The sequence below is a fragment of the Dipodomys spectabilis genome, unplaced genomic scaffold (genome assembly GCF_019054845.1).
Source record: "Dipodomys spectabilis isolate Male_0828 unplaced genomic scaffold, ASM1905484v1 ptg000301l, whole genome shotgun sequence".
NCBI lineage: Eukaryota > Metazoa > Chordata > Mammalia > Rodentia > Heteromyidae > Dipodomys > Dipodomys spectabilis.
In genome coordinates, this window is record NW_024870978.1 from 4,364,649 (window position 1) to 4,378,591 (window position 13,943).

The following is a 13,943-nucleotide window of genomic DNA, read 5'->3' on the forward strand; positions in this document are numbered from 1 at the left end:
ATTTTTTCTTTGGGCTGCTGAAAATAATCAGCTTACAACAGTGTGGAGACTACTTTCCTAAAAGGCCACTCATGTGAATACTAGGGATGACGATGAATATACCCAACTTCATTGGGAAGCCTACAGTGGACACTTAGACATTTTCCATGAGTTGGTGGCTCAGCGGCAGATGCAGTAACTGTAGATGGCTGGACACCCCAGCACAGTGCATATATCTGGAATAATACCAGTGTGGCTTCTTTTTTACTTCATCATGATGCAGATACCAATGCCAATACTAAAGGCCTCTTGACCCCCTTGCATCTTGATGCTGAGTATTGAGATAGCAAAGATACTTTGGATCTACTTCTGTTGAACCCTTATGTCAATCCAGGCCTGAAGAACAACTTGGAAGAAACTGCATTTGATATGGCCAAACAGAAAATTATGTATCACTACATCTTTGAAGTTGTGGAAGGCTGGACAAATTGTTCTCCTCAGTCCTAATGGTTTGGTTAAGTTTCTTAAATTTCAAAAATGACAGTCCATCCTTTTATGTCCATACAAAATATTTTCACAATCTAAATAAAAGAAATCTCGTTGTTGTTGTTGTTGTTGTTTTTTGGTTGGTTGTGGGGCTTGAACTCTGGGCCTGGGTGCTATCCCTGCGCTCTTCGGCTGAAAGAGAGTGCTCTACCGCTTGAACCACAGCTCCACTTCCAGTTTTCTAGTGGTTTATTGGAGATAAGAATCTCACGGACTTTCCTGCTCAGGCTGGCTTTGAATCGAGATCCTCAGATCTCAGCCTCTTGTGTAGCTAGGATTATAGGCGTGGGCTACTGGCGCCTGGCAACAACAATCTCTTACTGTAAAAATTCATGGATTCTGTGGAATACTTCCAAGTGAATTGCCTGCATTTGATGTCAAAATATATTCAAGAGTTTTTATATACATCTATAATGATTTCTGCAGAGTTGGTTATTTTTTAATCAGAAATAATTTTAACTTATCTTTTGAAATGAGTAGTAGAGAAACTAAAGTATTTCTGGTCATTGTCTGAAAATAGTATATTTTAAAATATTCTATAATCTATGTTTGTATAATGTCCATAATCTTTTTTTATTCTCTCCTAGTTATACTCTAAATTCTACATTGTTTTATAATATATAGGTTCATTTGTATGTCCTTTCTGATTGCATTCCAGATAGAAACAGTTTAAGATTCTTTTTTTTTTCCTAGGTCCTTATACTATTTTATTTCTTTGGAGAAAGTGACAAAGTTGTCTATTTTCAACAGTTTTGTAAAAGTTATGCTATGTAAAGGCCTTTCTAAGGTGAAGATTTTATACACTGAGGTCAAACTAACTTTTAATTATATGAATTACATGTATTATTACATTTGCAATTTTGTAATCAGCTTTTTAATAACTGTTTTTCATTTCTTGAATCTGAAGAATGAAAAATATGCAATACTTCACAAATTTTCATATCATCCTTGTGCAAGTGCCATGTTAATCTCTGTATTTTAATTTGGGTATACGTGTTGCTGAAGCATGTAGTGTCCTCTAAATTTAAGTAGTTAATGATGCAATCTTTAAACAAGCTTATATCCTTGGGTGCCTATTTGTAACAAGGAAACCTTATTGTTCCTAACAATGCAATTGATCTTATTTCCCTAAAATTCTGTGAATACTGGAAAAAATTATATTGTTCAGTCGATTGCTCATATTTGAAATATTTTGTGTCAATAATTATTTTAAGTCTTTTTCATTTGGGATTTGATTGTAATTTCAAGAATTTATAGCTAGGTCCAAAGGTGATGGCTTTTTCAAGTACTTATTTATCTAACTGAGTTACCTTTGTGGAGCTAATGGATTGAAAGTAAGCCTTGCTTAAGAGCTACTTCTAAACCTCTACAGCTGAAATTTTCCCAAATGAGGTCTTACAGGCACAAATATCTCCCTGACGCTTTACCCTTCTTCCATGTAGGAGCAGACCAACCAGAATATCTTACCCTGACACCCTAGATTGTCTTACTTGAACAAAACAAATCTTAGTTACAAGAGATCATAGAGAGATGAACATTTCAGACAGAACTGTTCAGACTAGAACGTATTTATCAAAATATAATTGTTTATTTTACCTACCATTTCAAAAGTAGCTAAAGACAAGGGGGAGAATAAATTGTTCATATGCATTTATTACCTAATGTCCTGGCCTGTCTACCATCCAACCATGCAGCAATTACACTACTGCCTTTCTATCATCAAATATTTTCATAGTTGCAGTGGAAGTCCCTATGTTTCTCCTCATTATTAGGCCTTAAATTGTTAATGTTTTAATCACCATGTTTCCTCTTGCTTCCAGGCTATAAATTTACAAATGGTAAAGCTTTAGGTCTAACTCTATCAAACACTAAGTTAGAGAAAATAGAATAATATTTTGAAACATAGTTGCCTTTGAAACCCTAACCACAACAGAACAATGCAAAACATGTGCCTTTTTATTATATTATACATAGTTATCTATTTTATATTTATATGTGCTGATTTCATATTTCACACAGTGAAACTTACTAGAATTAGTTGATAATTTGGCAAATTGATATTTATTTATTACAATAAATACAATTGGAATATGAATAATTAGGTTTAGAAAATATTTTAGAATATAAAAGTTATCAGTACCATGTCTTCGGTATAAACTTGTGATACTTTGTAAGTGTTCTTGATCTTCTGAATTCACATGGTAAAAAACAATGTTTTCCTCTAATCTATAAGGAATTTTACTCTGCTTCTCATGCATCATGGAAACAGAAAGTAATTCAAGACCCATCTCAATTTCTCATTTCCTATATTTCAGGGCCCCAATTTCTTGAGATGCAGAAATTAGCAGTAAGCAATTGTGAAATTCAAGGCAACTTAAAAGGAAGGATGAGATCACAAAATCTGAGAGAATGTACTGTAATTCAAATTTTCAATTTACAGATGACCAGCCATTAAGAGTGAACAAGATCTCAAAGTGTCATAAGATTATTTTTAGTACCTCTCCTCTAATGATTAATGAAAGATTTCAGTCCAGCATAAATTGGTTAAAAAATAGTTCCTGGAAGAATAGATCCATAATTGGTCTACCAAGTCATGGAAAACTTGACTTAGAGGTCAAATGTAATTCAGAAAAACATTAATTGAAAAGCTCCTTAGTGCTTCAAAACACAGGTACTTCAGTACAACTTGGTTCTGTGCTATAAAAATGTTGTCACACTCAAACCAATGTTAACATGCATTTAATCTCCTGAAAATGTATTCCTTTTCAAATAAACTTTTTAAAATCACATTCTCCAAAATAACATTTGACAATTAGATGATATTTAGTGACATTACAAGTTTTTCAAGTGTAGAGAGGAAGTTAAATAGAGTTGATTTATTTACCCAGCACTAATGCCAAATAGGTTCCACCATTTATTAAACTGTAGAAATAGTACAACCCACCACTTTTGTTGTTCAGTAGGTACCTTCCAGAAATGTGTTAAATAGATCAGCCTCCCATATTTCAAACCCAAAAGTTAGCTAATAAAGTAAATTTCATCGCTTAATAAGGTACATTTTAAAAAGTCACAAATAATTGCCTTATCATATGTTGTTTTATGTTTTCCCTATCTGTCTAACATAGTAAGAAATACGACTTTATGTCTTGAATTTGGATACTCTTCAGAGATATGACATAAAATCTGTCTTCTATTTCTATCATATTTCTCTATAGTAGTAAATTTTAGTTTACTTCTTTTTCCAAAACTCGTACATAGAATAAAGTATTATCCCATGTTAAGTTAAATAATCACACACTATTTTACAAAGCCATTTATAAAAATTTGTAGTTAGGATTACATTCTAAGCCATTTTTAAACTTTCTTGTTGACTAAAGATGAATCTTCCAAATGGATGAGAATAACAGCATGTCTAGGTTTTTCACGTCTCCAGACTTGCAAATTGTTATTGCAGATGAATGAATTATGGAAATAAAAGCTGACATCAGTTCAAGTATATGCAGCATTGACATTCCATGGAATGTATATAAACCTGTCAAAATATCAACAGACAGTTTAACAGAATGACTATTAGGAATTTGAAACCAGAGAGGAATAATAGTAAAGACATAGAATTAATGAAAAATGGAACAAGGGAGATGTACAAGTACTTACGTTGAAAACAAAAATTGCAACTTTGGTGGGGGGGGGAGGAAGATTGTGTGGGGGTCGAGGGGAGGATGGGAAGGGGAAACAAAGGCGGAGGCTACAATACTTGATAAGAAATGTACTCCTTATCTTGCCCATGTAATTGTAACCCCTCTGTACAGTATTTTCACAATAAAGAAAGAAAAATAGAACAAGGGGCAAGTACAGCTATAATACTCAATGTACACATGCGATAAAGGAAGTGTTAAATCAGAACTAAATCTTGGAGAAGGGGTAGGAATGATAGAAGGAGTGACTCTGATTCAGGAGCATGGGACAATTTGATATATTTAATTGTAACACACTTGCACAACCTTTTGAAATTCAGTGAAAAAACACAAAAAGCAAAAACACATGAAAATCACAACCAAACATCAATCTCTAGAGAGTATGAATATGATCCCTTAAAATTTTAAATAGTTAATGAAGGGCAGTTTTGGGAAAAGCAAACAAAGCTTTTAAAAGAGGGCAGTTTGGGGTAGGGGAGAATTTTCAACATATTTAAGTAGATTGTCTAAGATTATAAATCACCTACTTCTGCTGCAAACCTTATCTTTCTTCTTGGAGTTCTCTTGGTCTGAACTGGATAGTCCTGTCCTCAGCCACACTTGATAGCTTAAAGATACTATGGAAGAAACAAGATCAAGAACATATTACCATAGATTGTTACTGGAAGTAAGTGAAAGTAATTGTTAATGGATGTGGAAACTGATCCCAGGAGAGGAATTGAACATAGAGGAATTTAAAAGTTCAAGTGAACTTTTGCTTTCTTTTTTACTGTACAAGAAAAGAATTTGAGGCTTGAAGGAATCTGGCTGTTTTGAGTGTCTTCTTTACTCACATAAACTTGTCTGCAATCTTCTAGTTGAGAGTATTACAAAAGTAAACAATGTGCCATTTGAAGGCCAGCATAGAAGAAGAAGAAATAATCTTGTTTTAAAAGTATTGTACTGCAAAGAAACAAAGATATGGAGGCTTTAACGTGTCTTATGAGTGGATGTTTCACTCCTGAGCTGATTCTCTTGTTGTAGGATTCAGTTATCAATTCCTTTAGTCTGGTCCTGAGTTCTCCATAGCAATAAGGATTCCAAAAAAGCAGATTGCAGTGAGTATGATCAGCAAAAGCAGCTTCTTCTCAGACCAGTACTCCTTTAAGTAGGGTCCCAAAGAAATACATGGGGTTTCTTTTATTTGCTTGTTTGTTTAGTTTGTGCTGGTTCTGGGGCTTGAACTCAGAGGCTGGACCCTGTAACTGATCAATTGTCTTTTCTGTCCACCTACCTCCAAAGCTAGTACTCTACTAATTGAGCCAAAACTTTACTTCTGGATTTTTTGGTGTTTAATTACAAATAAGAGTTTGACAGACTCTCGTGCCTGAGTTGGCTTTGAACTAAGATATTAAGAAACCCAAGTGACATCAACTGTATGGACTTCTGTCTTAAACCAAGAAGTATAAGATGAAATTTATTATAAAGCTAATATTTGACAATTTTTAAAAGAAGAGAATATGTCCAGCAAAGAAGCCATAACTTTAAAAACTCAGCAAAAGTAGGTGCACTGAATCATTTTGGAATTTTTTTCTCTGCTTACAAAATTACTGTTGATGTCATCATTCCTTTTGGGGAAACTTAAAGTCATATTTGCACTTTTTTGTTAGTTGTGGGGCTTGAACTCTGATTCTGGGTGCTGTCCCTCAGCTCTTCAGGTCAAGTTGAGCACTCTACCACTTTAGATACAGCAGTACTTCCAGATTTCTGGTGGTTAATTGAATATCAGTGTCTCATGGACTTTCCTGAACAGGCTGGCTTTGAACCACAATCCTCTGGTCTTAGCCTATTGAGTAGCTAGGATTACAGGCATGAGCCACCAGCACCCCTCTCATATTTGCATTTAGTGCAGTTAATGACACTAAGTAGACAAAGAATGGAAATCTGAATCAAATGATGTGACATTGCAGGTTTTCAGAATAATAGAGGTAGCAATAAATATGTCCTCTTTTTCCATTTTATTACATTAATGACTTATGAGCTATGAGACCCTTGCGTTAGCATCCTCTTCCATCTGTGTAGGTGTATTTGGTGTCAGGAAATGTTCATAGAGAAAGAGAAAGACAGATTATTAGAAAGCAAAGGAGATCATGTATGAAAGAACAGCATAGAAGGAGATACATTTATCACCCAGAGATTAAGAACTAGCTTAAGAGGTTTAGAATGCTAAAGGCAATGAGGAATATTCCTAGGTGACAACAAGTTCTTCAATAACTGAAAATGATTCCCTGGAACACTTTCTGCTATATCTTAGTTACTATCATTTATTCCTTCCATCTGGAGTTATTCCTTCTGTTCTGTCACAACTGTTAACTAGCCTCTGCCTTTTTGGTGCCAAGACTGGCCAAGAAGGTTTCCAAATCTCACTTAGACTCCCTTTCTCATTCTGATTAGAAGTGACCACTCAAAACCCTGGAATCTTTGAATTTACAGAATTAATCTTCACCTGACATCTAAGCACATTCCTGGCATTAATTGCTGTGACCTAATGAACAAAACATTTTTTCAACACACTATCCTAATATAGGTAACGTACATGAATTAGGGACTATTGTCAGGTATCAGTATGGAAAGAGCAATTATATATTCCAAGTATGGGTTCTTTATTTTTTTTCATTTACTAACTAAATGTTGCTGTTGTTTTTGTTTTTGTTGCTGTTGTTGTTTTGCCAGTCCTGGGACTTAAACTCAGGGCTAGGGAATTAGTCCTCAGCTTTTTTTTTTTCTAAAGGGGAACACTCTCCCACTTGAGGCACAGCATCCCTTCCAGTGTTTCTTTTTCTGTTTATGTGGTACTGAGGAATTGAACTCAGGGTTTGATGCATGCTAGGCAATCACCATACCATGAAGCCACATTCCCAGAGCCCTTAATGACTTTCTTAAGATGGCATTACATTTTCATTAGGTGACTATGTATCATAACTTTGGATAGAAATTTTTGCTAGAAAAGTACATAGAACAAAATACTAAGTCCAGTAAGGCTAGATGGACAATGAATGATCGTCACGGTCTAGCCAGGGCACAGAGGGGCTTACTTCATGGACCTGGTACAACAGAATGAGTGAAACAGCTCCTGACCCACAACCCACCTCCATAATGAGAGGTAAACCTTGGTTCCAGCCACTTGGGGACGCTGGGCCACCTCCTCCAGCACCCATTCAAATCAGTTCCTATGAGGGAGAGAGATTGAAAGAAGGAAGATCAGAATTACACTTAAGCCAGGTGCTGGTGGGTCAGGCCTATAATCCTAACTACACAGGAGGCTGAGACATGAAGATCATGGCTCATAGCCAGCCCGGGCAACATGAAGCACCTGTAATTTTCCAACTGATCACTCACCTGAGCACCATCAGGCTGTACAAGGAGATAGATGATCTGTCTCTCTCTTTCTTTCTCTCTGTCTCTGTCTGTCTCTGTCTCCGTCTCTGCCTCTGTCTGTCTGTCTGTCTGTCTGCTTGTCTGTCTCTCTTTCTCTCACTCTCTCTCTCTCTCTCACACACACACACACACACATAAACTCAGAGCAGTGCCTCTCCTGAGTTTGTTGGAGACCAAATGGACAGGGAGCACCAGCAGAAGCTGGCAGAGCTGGGAAATGTGATCACCCACGAGAACTGTTGACAGCTGGGGAGGAGGGAACAGGACAGTTGTATGTGTGTGTGTTGGGGCGGGAGCGTTCCTCCCAGATATTCACATCAGTTCTAACCACCAGAACCCTCACCTCCCTACTGGGTTTTTCTGGGACCCTCTTCAAGTGAAAGGGTGACCCAGCACAGAAGACAAGGGCTCACACAGCAAGGGGGGGTCTATCTTCATAATCCAACACCCTCCACCCAAGTAAAAAGGAAAAGACCCCAGAAGGCAGGTGTGAACATGCTGCACTCAAACTCTGACTAAAGACACCAGGTTCCCACCAGGGAGAGGAAGGGTGCAGATACGCCTCTGTGTGGCTCCCACTAATCCAGGTCAGGGGCTCTGTTGTGCCCACTCCTCACCCAACCCTGCATCTCCCCGTTTCCTGGGACTCTGGCTGCTAGGGATGGGAGTGGGATCCTCGGGCCAACACTTACCCCCATCCCTTGGGTGCATTTGTGGCAGGGCCTTGGCCAGACTGTGGGGCATGGGACAGGCAGGGTTCACGGTGGTTGGGAGGAGAGGAGATATGGGGTCGTGGAATACGGGCTTATGTGGTGGCCACTCACATATGCTGCTGGGAGAAGCTATTGGAAACTGCTCTGGGTAGGGCAAGCAGCGATGGAAGAGACATGGTAGACACTCAGGCCCAGAGCAGAGGACAGGGGTGCCATGATTAGATCAGGGCCACAAGATGGCTGGCAGCACACCATTGCACCTTTGACTGAGGACTCCAAAGAGGCACTGCAGTTCTGAGCCAGCAGCACCAAGTTTGAAACGCTGTGCTGAGGGGAAGGTGGTGAGGGGGCCGGGGCAGGGGTGGGCACGTGGTGGGGCTGACCAAGGCCTCTCCTCCTAGGCCTCCAGTCTCTTACCACTCAGCCACCTCTAGCTTCCTCAACTGCTGGTAGTGGTTTCAACCAACAGAGGGAATCCCAGTACTATAGGGCAGCAGGGAATGTGGGCGTGGCCACCATTCTTTTATCCCATTGGTCAGAAAGAACCAAGAAATAATGTAGGTGAGGCTGGAATCCTGTGATGCAGGCAGAATTGGCAGAATCAAGATGACAGCAGCCCCTTTCCCAGGGAAAGCTGTCCAATCCAATTGGGGAAAAGAGGGTGACCTGCTTTAGCTGGAATCCTGCACAGATTGTTCTGTATGTCTGTTTGTTGCCAGTCCCAGACCATGAACTCTGGATCTGGGCACAGTGCATGAGCTGCTTTTGCTCAAGGCTAGCCCTCTACAACTGGAGCCACACGCTCCACTTCTGGCTTTGTTGGCACAAGTTGGACAGGGGTCTCAAGGACTTTCCTGCTTAGGGTGATTTTGACCATGATCCTCCTATAACAGCCTTGTATGTATCAAGGAGGACTGGTGAGAGCCACTGGTGCCTGGTTAATCATTGGTCTTGCTGATGTTTTTGGACAGACTGGTGAGTTCCCTATCCTGAGGTTTAAGTGGTGAGAGCTGGAGCCCACATTTGGAATCCTGGTCCTGCCACTTCCAAATGGCAGGAGACCAATTAACGAATAGTTCAAGGAGAACACACCAGCCTGTGAGCAACTAAGGAATTAGGCCATTCCCAAGATCTGACATTGATCCCCAGGGTGGGCCATGATAGTCATAAATTCATTATTTAAACATAGGATCTATATTTACATACATGTGTGGACAGCATCTTGCATTTGGTGTACTTCTTCTCCTTATTTACTGTCTTATCCATGGAGTACTGTGTATTTTACTGAGAATGGTGACAGATATAACAGTGCTAACGTGGATGGCAACCTATTTCCTTGGCTATAAGGTTTCCCATGCATTCTTCATCTTAGCTGAGACTCAGATCTTTCATAGGACAGGAAAACAGGTGAATCGATGGGCTTCTCACATCAGGATTCATCTTTTGGCAGTGTTGGAATTTGAACTCTGAGCCTAGCAGGCCCAGTTGGGGAAAGGTTCAAGGTGAGGACACCAGCCTGTAAGCAACAAAGGAGATAGGCCGTTCCCAGGACCTGACATTGAGTGCCAGGGAGGGCCAGATAGTCACAAATTCAGAATTTTGACATAGAATCTATATTTACATACATGTGTGGACAGCATCTTGCATTCGGTGCTCTTCTCCTTACTTTGTGTCTAATTCATGGAGTTATTGTTTATTTTACTGAGTATGGTGACAGGTATAACTGTGCTGACATGTATGACAACCTGTTCCCATGGTTATAGAGTTGTCTATGCATTCTCCATCCTAGTTAAGACACGGGACATTCACAGCAGAGGGAAACATGTGCAATGCCTGACTTCTGACAACAGAATGAATCTTTTGTCAATGCTGGGATTTGAACTGAGGTCTGGGTAGCTCTGTTGCACTTTGGGGAAAGGGGAAGCTCACCATCCTTCAAGACTAGAATGTCAGGCCTGGTCCAGAGCCTAATTTGAAGCCCCAACACTGGACAAAATAGCAAGCCCACCTTTTGTAATCATAGGATCTCTCTTTACCTATAGATGTGATATGCATCTTGTATTCAGTGTAATTATTCTTCTTATTTTGTGTCTTATTCAGGGATGTATTGTGTATTTTATTGAGTATGGTGATAGATATAACTGTGCTGACATGGATGACAACCTATTCCCGTGGCTATAGAGTTGCCTATATAGAATTCTCCATCCCCACTGAGACCCAGGACTTTCACAGGACAGGAAAACAGGTGGATCGATTGGCTTCTACATCAAGGTGAATCTTTTGGGGCTGAGATTTGAACTTAAGGCCTACCTGGCCCAACTCGTGAATCAGTCATGGTCAGTACACCAGCCTGTGAGGCACTAAGGAGCTAGGCTGTTCTCAGGACCTGAGATGGAGCCCTGGTGGGGGCCAATATAGTCATAAATTCATCATTTAAACAGAGGATCTATATTTCCATACATGGATGGGCAGCATCTTGCATTCGATATAGTCATTCTCTTTATTTTGTGTCTTATTCATTGATGTATTGTGTATTTTCTTGAGAATAGGATGATAGATGTGGGGCACATGAGCAGCAAAGATGACACTGAGAGGAAGGTGAGTGGGCAGAGCCTGAGTTGTTTATGTTAAAATCTGATTGCCTACCATTATTAAGCAAAGTGATGTCAGTGCCTGAACAGCTCGTGAATGGCAGGGAAAGTTCAGAAGCACTAGGGCCAATTAAACCCTGGGCCCCAGGTGAAAAGCATATGATATGGTGACCTTTACAGTGATTGATTGGTTTCTTTTCCTCCCCCTCCGTGCTCTGAAGTCTTTTGCTTTAAAACGGCTTGCTATGTAATAATAAACAAGTTCTTGCTTGCCTTGACTCCCCACTGCATCTGATTGTCTCCGGGACTAAGGGAGGTTGGGGAATGGATGAGCAGCACACTTCTCTTTCCTTGGACCCCATCTGTCTTTCGCAGGGTGGACGAAGGACCAATAGAGAGATATAACTGTGTTGACCTGGATGACAACCTATTCCCATGGCTATAGAGTTGCCTATAGAGAATTCTCCCTCCTCGCTGAGACCCAAGACTTGCACAGCACAGGAAAACAGGTGCAATGACTGGCTGCTCACATCAGGGTGAATTTTTGGCAGTGCTGGGATTCGAACTTTGGACCTAGGTGGCCCAACTGCCCAATGGGTCTACATGAGCACACCAGCCTGTGAGCCACTAAGGAACTGGGCCATTCCGAGGAACACATTAGGAGGCAGAATGTACACACTCAACAATGAAGTGATCTGCAAAACCAGTTCATTCATTCCAGGCACAGGAAGCAATGAAACCTGAAACATTTGTTAGAGTTACACCTGGGTCAGGCTTTTCTCAGCCCCTTCAAACAATGACTAATTAATCTTCCTCCTTCACGTGAAGGGAGCCTCAGGCTATCTTTACGTTACTAATACAGAGCCAGTTTAGTGGGGGAGAAGGGAGGAACAGAGTAGAAAACCCTGCTCTCTGGTCTTAGGGAGTGGGTTTTTGACTCTCCATCTGTCAGGATTGAAGACCCTTCTTCTACCTCTGCCAGTCTATTCTCCTTGCTTCATTCTCCACATCATTAATGCAAATCCCCAGTCCAAGGAGAGGCAGGGCTGTTTCTCCTCTGTCTCCAGGCACCTGAGTTAGAACCTGGCTCTGCTCTCTTGACTTTGGGGCTCTTGGCTGCCTGAGAAATGGGACAGAGCCAGTCTTCCTGCTCTGTGGTTATGTGAAGGCGATGCTGGTTTCCTGGCACACTGCAGAAGGCCTCATGATTGGAAAGTGTTCCCTTCTTTCCTCAAGATATCTAAGACCAGATTCATCTATCAACTTTCTATCTATCTTTCTACCTATCTATCTTTCTACCTATCTATCTTTCTACCTATCTTTCTTTCTCTCTTTCCTTCTTTCTTTCTTTCTTTCTTTCTTTCTTTCTTTCTTTCTTTCTTTCTTTCTTTCTTTCTTTCTTTCTTTCTTTCTTTCTTTCTTTCTTTCTTTCTTTCTTTCTTTCTTTCTTTCTTTCTATCTACCTACCTAACTAGTTATCTCTTTGGCAGTTCTTGGGTTGAACTCAAGGCCTGAGCACTGTCTACAGCACTCTGCTACTTTGAGCCACAGTAACAATTCTGGCCTTGTCTATGTATGTGCATCTGAGGAATCAAACCCCGGCCTTCTTGCATGCTAGGCAAGCACTCTCTCACTAATCCATACTCCCAGCCTCCTCATTGTTTCTTAATGGTAGTTTATACATAAGCATGCAATCATTTCATGTTCCCAAGTTTAATTTTCTGAATACCGGTTACTTCTACAAATCCTGATCTTCCATTCTTCTACCTGACTTGTGACTGTTGCTGCCTTCGCCTCATAATAAAATATAAATAAAGGCTGCTGAGAGCTTAAGTGTGCATCATATAAGGACACAGGCCTGGAAACCTGGAAGAGAAAAGAAATGGCCTGAAATGAAGAGAATGATGCAGTGTGAGCAACTACCATATCTGAAAACTAAACCAGTAAATAAAAGCAGAAGAATTGCATAGGTCTGTTTGCACTCGGGGAGGTAATATGTATACACACATAAGTAGGCACTGATACATTAACTTGGCCTGCTCTTTTTGATTTTTTGTAGCCACCCCAAGGCTTAAACTCAGGCTCTGATGTGTTCCTGAGATGTTTTGCTCATGGCTGAGGCTCTACCACCATCACAGCTCCACTTCGAGCCATCTGGTCATTAATTGGACATAAGCAACTCTCAGGCTTTCCTGCCTGGTCTGGCTTGTATCTCCTGCTCGGTTTTCTCTCTCAAAGCTGGAGCTCTACCCCCTGGGCCACTGCTCCACTTCTGGTTCTCTGGTGTTTTATTGGAGACAAGTGTCTCACAGACTTTCCTGTTCAGATGGCTTTGAATGGCTATCTTCTGAGGAGGTTTCAAGTAGCTTTTCTCAGGGATTTGCTGAGGAGCTGCTCCACAGAAACTCTTAGTCTAAATCTCAAGATGTACTAGAGAAAAATGGAAACATGAAGATGCTACTAGTGGGTTCTAGATAATTCAGGTTGGAGACACAAAACACTCATAATTATTAGATCATTTTATAGGTAAAATGAGAAATTCAGACAGTATGAGGATCACTCCAACTTTCGTTCCTGTCATCCTGAGACAGTAAATTTACCTCAGCTCAATGCTAAGTGGCAGAACTGGCATGTCCTGTGGATATTTGCTCCCAAATACTGTGACACTCATTTCTCACTTTTGGCCTCAGACCAGAGGGTGAGATGAAGAGAGAAAATCATTCTCAGTGAAAACAGCTCTAATAAACATTGGATAGTTTACTTATAAATTCAAACCATTGGAATAACCTTGTTAAGAAGTCAGATTGTATAGATTATAAAATTAAAGAAGTAAATTTCTATTAAAAAAATTTGTCTGTTGTGGGGCTTGAACACTGGGCCTGGTCATTTTCGCTCAGTTCTTCAGCTCAAGGTGAGTGTTCTACCAATTAAGCCACAATGTCACATCCCCATTTGTTAGGAAATGGAAAGACTTGGAAAAAATTATATTAAGTGAAGTAAGC

The 13,943-nt window shown here is 40.1% G+C and overlaps 1 pseudogene; it reads right to left on the minus strand.

The window, feature by feature from the left end:
• Positions 1-1,436: 1,436 nt before the first annotated feature.
• LOC122127466 lies at positions 1,437-1,533 on the minus strand (annotated as a pseudogene).
• Between the last annotated feature and the right edge of the window lie 12,410 nt (positions 1,534-13,943).